The sequence below is a fragment of the Malus domestica genome, chromosome 11 (assembly GCF_042453785.1).
Source record: "Malus domestica chromosome 11, GDT2T_hap1".
Classification (NCBI taxonomy): Eukaryota; Viridiplantae; Streptophyta; class Magnoliopsida; order Rosales; family Rosaceae; genus Malus; species Malus domestica.
In genome coordinates this window covers 30,416,965-30,423,791 of record NC_091671.1, presented here as the reverse complement: position 1 = coordinate 30,423,791, position 6,827 = coordinate 30,416,965, and the positions used below count along the sequence as shown (strand labels likewise).

The 6,827-nt window shown below is 35.3% G+C and overlaps 1 long non-coding RNA gene across 1 annotated transcript; it reads right to left on the bottom strand.

Moving 5' to 3' along the window:
* Positions 1–359: 359 nt before the first annotated feature.
* Positions 360–1,075, bottom strand: LOC139189333 (uncharacterized). Its single transcript, XR_011573167.1, has 2 exons — positions 843–1,075; positions 360–627 (listed from the first exon to the last, which is right to left on the bottom strand). It is a non-coding gene; the product is annotated as an uncharacterized lncRNA (long non-coding RNA).
* Between the last annotated feature and the right edge of the window lie 5,752 nt (positions 1,076–6,827).

Sequence of the window (6,827 nt, the reverse complement as noted above, 5' to 3'; positions counted from 1 at the left end):
CACATGGCCTTATGATTAAGTAGCTTAGCCCCAATTATGTAAACACTCTTAAAATGGAATATTTAAAATGGAACATTTAACACAGTCAAAGGCTAAGGACCTAACCACAAGATAATTATGATGTCTCATAGGGTTAGGTTCGGTTCAAAACGGTTCAGTTTTTTGCCAAAATCGAAACTGAACCGAAATTTCAGTTCGGTTTTGGTTTTTCATTGTTTTTCTTATATTTTTAATTCTGAAATTGATCTGTGGGCGATTCTTCTTACATACTCAATTTAATTCATTTGGAAGAATACCAGCAACAACCTGATTGTCCTCTTTCCCTTGTTTTTACTGCGAAAAAAATTATAGAAAAAAAATACAAAGATACAATCAATTATTTTTACCTTCACAGCCAAAGCTACAAGTTCACAACAATCCAACAATAAAATATTGAAAGCTAAGACCAAAATGAAAAAAAATAATAATTAAAAAACTCCATACAAAGAATTCTTAACTAGTACAAAGAGTAAAAAAAGCCAGGTACAATAAATTTAATAAATAAAAACCAAATATCACTCCAATTACAGGATGGAGGTGGAGGGTTGGCAAGCTCAATTTTGCATGCAATTACCTGCAAATACAAAACTAAAGCAATAGATAATTCCTTTTTGTCCAACCCCTATCTTATTTCGACAAACCTATCACAAAATTCATTCAGAAAAAAACTCACACCAATTCACAAACCCATCGCAAAACTCATTCAGAAACTTATAAAGATACAAATCTTAGAGAAATTTACAAAATTCATTCACATCATCACACAGATCTTGGGTTCAAATTTCAAACAAAATATCTCTTACCCCTCTGAAAGTTGGACTTAGAAGAGTTGTTGTGACTGCCGGCGAGTATGGATTCTTGGCTGGCTCGGAAGAAGAGAGAGGGATCAGAAGAAGCAATAGAGGATTTAAGGGGGAGAGAGAAAGACATAATTTGTCGTGGATGAGGGAGAGAGTAAGGATCCGGCTGGAGAGAAAAAAAAAGAGGGAAGAGGGAGTGAATGATGAAGATGGAGCACGGAGAAAGGAAAAAGAACGAAAAGGGAGAGAAGTGGTGCGACTGGGGTGAAAGAAAGAACAAAGTGAGAGAATATATGTTAGGGTTTAGTTGTTAAAAGGCTTTTTCTAATAATATATGGGCTTAAAAGTTTGAGAACATTGGACTTAGAAATTAGGTTTTAAGATAATAACCAAAACAGATTAAATAATAAAATAAAATAAATAAATATTAATTTAATATACTTATTCAATTCGGTTTTTTTAATTCGGTTCGGTTTCTTTGTTCGATTCGGTTTTTTCGGTTTCGGTTCGGTGTTCGGTTATCTTTTTTTGAACCCACCCCTTGTCTCAGGTCAAATGACTACCTTGCATTCACCAATGACACGAGGCTATTCACTCTCTTGTGAGAGAAAACATAGCATGTACTGATCTATCCGGACCATCAATAAAATCCTATGATTATGAACCTTTAGGATATGTGTACGAAAGAGAATGGTTTCATAAATCTAACTTCTTAAGATCACATTACATATTCCTTGAACTTATCGTTTAAACATATAGCATTTAATGAGACAACTTTAAACAATAATCTTTGCTCTTAAAGTATCATCTTATGATTGGCTTTAGGACACATTTCTAGCAACACCTTAAGTTATTTTCATTTACAGTACAAAAACTACATTCAATTTGTTACTCCCATTGTTTAATTAGGGTTCTTTCAAGCTAATCATTTATAGAGGTTTAATCAATCCATATGATTCGACATCCTTGTACTAACTATACTTTTGCAGTGGAAATGAACACAACAAAATTGTAAATAAATCCTGCTCAGTACTGTAAAAAAAGAATAAGTACAGTCCTACATAGTGGTCTGCGTAGGTCCCATGAATCCTTTTGACTATCTTATTAACCATTTCTTCAAAAGGCAATTCAGGTAGCCTTAGGGATACGACTTCTGCCTTACGCAGTTCCTCCATGGAGGGTTGCTTAAAACTACTAGCAAGTACATTTTCTATGCCTTCTGCAAAGGCTGCAAATGGTTCAATTTCTACCTTGATGCTACCAGGTCATTGAGAGTTGATAACCCCATTTCATGTTGGTGGAGGAGTTGATGGACCAGAAGATGATGAACCAGGAACATCTGGAACTCCGAGGGAGACCCATAGCCACGTCGTTCTGTGGCGAGAAAGGAACGTAGTTGTTGAGAGTATTAATCATGCATAAGAGAAAAAAATGGACTTTCTATGTGCTTTTAAGTAATTGGGCTAACCTCCATATTGCCAATTAGTTTTCTGGTGAAACCTTGCTTTAGTAGTGTCCGGACTTATACACGACACCTCTCAAGAATGGATGAGAGGTATCGCCCCTAGTCATCACTACATACCTAGCATCACATTCGGCATCAACGAAGCCACATATCACTGATCCCGTCCTATTTTCAGTTGTACGCAAAGATTGACGGGGCAACTGGTTTTTGCCCGTTCTTTCAAAACCAGGAGGGAATGGAGGAATTCCTGTAGCACTCTCACCTGTCTCGAGGGTTTGAATTTGTTGTCTTGATTCATCTTCAGGCTACGACAACAGAAGGGATAAAGAGCTCAAATGAAAAATTATAATAAACATAACTAAAATAAATTACATGCATGTCAAGGGAACTGCGTAAAACTAATATCAGGGCGGGATCAGTAATATGTCGCTTCATCGATGCCGAATTTGATGCTAGATATATATCTAGTGATGACTAGGGGCGATACCTCTCATCCATTCTTAAGAGGTGTCGTGTACAAGTGTGGACTTCTAGATGTTCTTGCCAGAGAACAACGTGGCTTTGGGCCGCCCTGTGGTAGGAAGAGATGGACTTCTAGATGTTCTTGGTTCATAATCTTCTGGTCCATCAACTCCTCCACCACCATCAAATGGGTTATGAACTCCCAATGACCTGGTAGCTGCGAAGGTTAAAAATGGACCATTTTGTAGCCTTTCCTTAATTGTCTTCGGAGATATGATTAATAAGATAGTCAAAAGGATTCATGGTCCTTGATGGATAACAAGAACCTATTCAAACAATTATGCAGGAGCATTGTACTTTTGTTGTTTACAGTATTGAGGAAGATTTATTTTATCCATTTATATGTAGTTTGTTTGACAATTTTAAGTTTTTGGATGTCTTTGCTTATATGTTTTAATTCTGGTGATTTAAATGTATCGTTGAAGTTCCAATATTAGTCTTTTTAATTTTTACGTATTATTGATAACGTGCATATAGCGGATGGACCATCCAAGACACTTCCAACTTTTCTTCCCGAAGCACGGCATAATATGATTTTGTTTAGCAGGCAATCATGTAATGTCCATATGATATCAAATTCTAAGTTTCGGAATAAATTTAATAGTTTTCTCCCTACCATTTAAAAGTGTCACACACATGTCACTTAATATTACGGTTTAATAATATTCATTTTCATTTATAAGTGAGAAGTCTTATATTTGATTCTCGCCAAAAGCAAATTTGAACCACGTTATTGCAAGCCCATTGTGAGGCTTATCCACTCCTCCACCCCCTTAGTGTAGATAACATCGTTTGTTAAAACAAAAAAAAAGGTGAAACGTTATCATTACAATTTTTTTTTTATCAAACGATAGATTTTGTTAGAATAGATGTTAAAAATTAGTAACCGACGGGGTTCGAACTCATGTCGTCATGAAAGAACTTAACATCTTTCGACCACTATAGTAAAGGACCACTTGCTTAATCATTACATTTGAATGATAAGATAATTACACCAAATTTATCTACAACTTATAAGGAGAGTGATTCAAATTTATCAAAATCTAATCATCACATCTAAATGATTAGCACACAACTCTAAGCAACTTGACTAAATCCAGGTTTGCTCTTTGATTTTCAATTTAATTTACCACTATTTTCATGTTTCAATTTTTCAGATGAATTCCTAGGAAAATTTTATATGATTGATCAAAATAATCACAACTTGCTAATTTGCATAAATCATTAGTGAAAGAACATGCTCCTCGCATACACTTGGTTCCTAGTCTTTCCACCTCCTTCCTTCTTCTCTTGAAGCACAAAACCCGAAAACAGTTGTATCAAAATTTTCAGATCACCATTAAAAAATAAAATAAGGAACTGCAACATCACCAAAGAGCAAAGCTTCGCCGTACAATTCCAATTCAGTTCAAGATCAAAGCTGTGGAAAGTCAACAAGATCAACTATCTCCAAAACCAGATTTGCGTTCTTAAACTCTACTCTGTCTGGTTTTTACTTTGCCATATTTGTCATGTTTATTTGTCGTTTGTTATTTGCTTGTTTTTGGTGTGAGTATATGCTTGAAACATTGAGGACAATGTTTGATTTAAGTGTGGGGGGGTAACCATTGTTTTGCATGAAATTCGTAGAAATTTATCACCCATTACTTCTAGTGTTGTTCCTTGTTGTTTTAAGTATTTTTAAGCTGTTTTGGAGTGTTTTAGTGTGTTTTGACATAAAAATCCGAAAATTCATAAAAATTTGAAAAATTGTTTTTGAAAATCCCAAAAAGAGTTGTTTTTGTGTGCTTATTTGTGTCTTAGGGTACCTTCCAACACAATGATGAGGATTCGGTTTGTAATTGCATGACTGTTAAAGAGTGTTATAAACATGGATGAAAGTTTGATTTACTCTTTATTTATGCGTGGTTGTGGTTATAACTTATGAAATCACATGTAATCATAAAAGAAAAAATTAGTTTTTGTAACATGCTTGAAGGAAAGAACTCAAACTAATGCTACAACCTTGTGAGACTTGAGCTTAAACGTTTATTTGGAGAGTTAAAATCTGTGCATTCTTGTTTTCTAAAGTCGTTGCATGATCTCATTATTCTTTGCTTGGTTATTACTTAGAAGGCGTTTCATCATTTAGTTCCAAATGCTAGAACTCATGCCTATTTCATTCAAAGCATGCTATTGATTTGCATAAAACATATTCAAGATGAAGTTGTGTAGTTACCACCACCAAAGCCAAACTGCCATGTATCCCATATCGTTATATGTTTAAATTAACCCCATTGAGCCTTGATAGCCTACATTCTTTGTTAAACCACATTATCATTACCTAACCTAGTTTAGGACCATCTATACCCTTGTTCTTGAAGCATAGTAAAGCATGATTCAAATTGAATTTCTTTTGATTAATGTATGGCAGAAAACAAGTGTGGGGGAAGTGTGAGTTATTATGCTTGTTGAAAAGAAAAGAAGAGTTGAAAAAAAAAAAATATGCGAAAAAGAGTTTTAAAGTGCTGCTTGTTGAAGAAAGGGTCCAAAACATAGAATTCGGCCCTAAATATTGCTTGAATTTTCCCTTCGTGTCTAAAAGCTGATTTCTGCAATCTAAGTAAATTCTAAGTTTCAATTTCATTACTTTACTTGCTATTGCTTTAAGAACGATTGTTATCCTTATCCTTCATTTGTTAGCCATCACCCCAAGCCCCGTTACAACCCTTAACTTCATCTTGAGTGTCATGCGTTTCAATATGTGGAGTTTGAAATTGATATGAGCATATGGTGTCAGTGGTTCTCGCATCTAAGTAGTAGCATTCCATTCATGAGATCATATCTAAACATGCTTATTAACTCCAGAAATTGCTTTCTTTGTGATACATATATGTGAGCGTTCGTTTTCATATCTATATCAATCTTCTCACATATAACTAGTATAGGGTGTGTAGTTAGAAAATCTGAGTGAAAATTGAGTGCATATCTTGTAAGGAATTGAGTAAATTCTCTAAGGCATGTTACTACATCAAAAACATTATTTTAATCGATTAATTGTGAACAAGTAAGTGGTGACTATGATTAAGTACGTGCTTAAGTGTGAAGATGACTCAAATCTGTGGGGATAATGATTTTTAACATGTCAAGTGCATTGGAAATCCCTGAGGCAAATGTTGGAAGGTTTAGGTTGTGTTTTATTTACTTTGTTTCGTTTTATCTCTTTGTTTTGCTCGAGGACTAGCAAAAGCTAAGTGTGGGGGAATTTGATAGGAGCATATTTATGCGACTTAGTTGGCTTGTTCTTGTGCATTTATGTCGTGTTTCCTTAGTTATTTTAATGTTTAAAGTCATTTTCGTGTGTTTTCAGATTTTATGGACAAAGTAGGCAAGAAGATGCATTTTGGAGCAAAATGGAGCTTGGAATGCATGTCACATATTTGGGCCAAAGTGGATGGACGAATTTGAGAACTAAAGAGGCCAAGAATGTGAAGAATTATGGTCCAAAAGATGAAGAACTCAGCCCAAAAATTTGTCACCCCAACTTGCCTTCATTGCCATGCAAAACAACATAGAATTCCCTTTGGATTCCCATGCCATGCTTGATCACTCTTGTCCCCTACATAATTTCTGATTTCATGCTTCAATTCATTTAATTATTACACTTAATTGCTTGATACCTCTTGTTCCCTTCACCCACAAAATTTTAGACAACTTTCACAACCATAACATGCACCAATTGATGCTCCATCATTCACATTTGGAATCCCATGCCTTGTGTACCACATGTTGCTGCACCTTTGACCCATTTATTGACACATTTTCACCTCCCTTTCCATCTCTATGCAATGTACACAATCATTCATGCTCCCTAGCTTCAAGACCACTCCATTTTACCCTTCACACTTTGCATCATCACTTCATTTTCACCCTTGGACCATTGCACACCACATACACTCTTTGCCATGCATTCTCCCTAGCCTAACCTGATTCTCTAAGGTTTTTGGGGCCTATATATACAT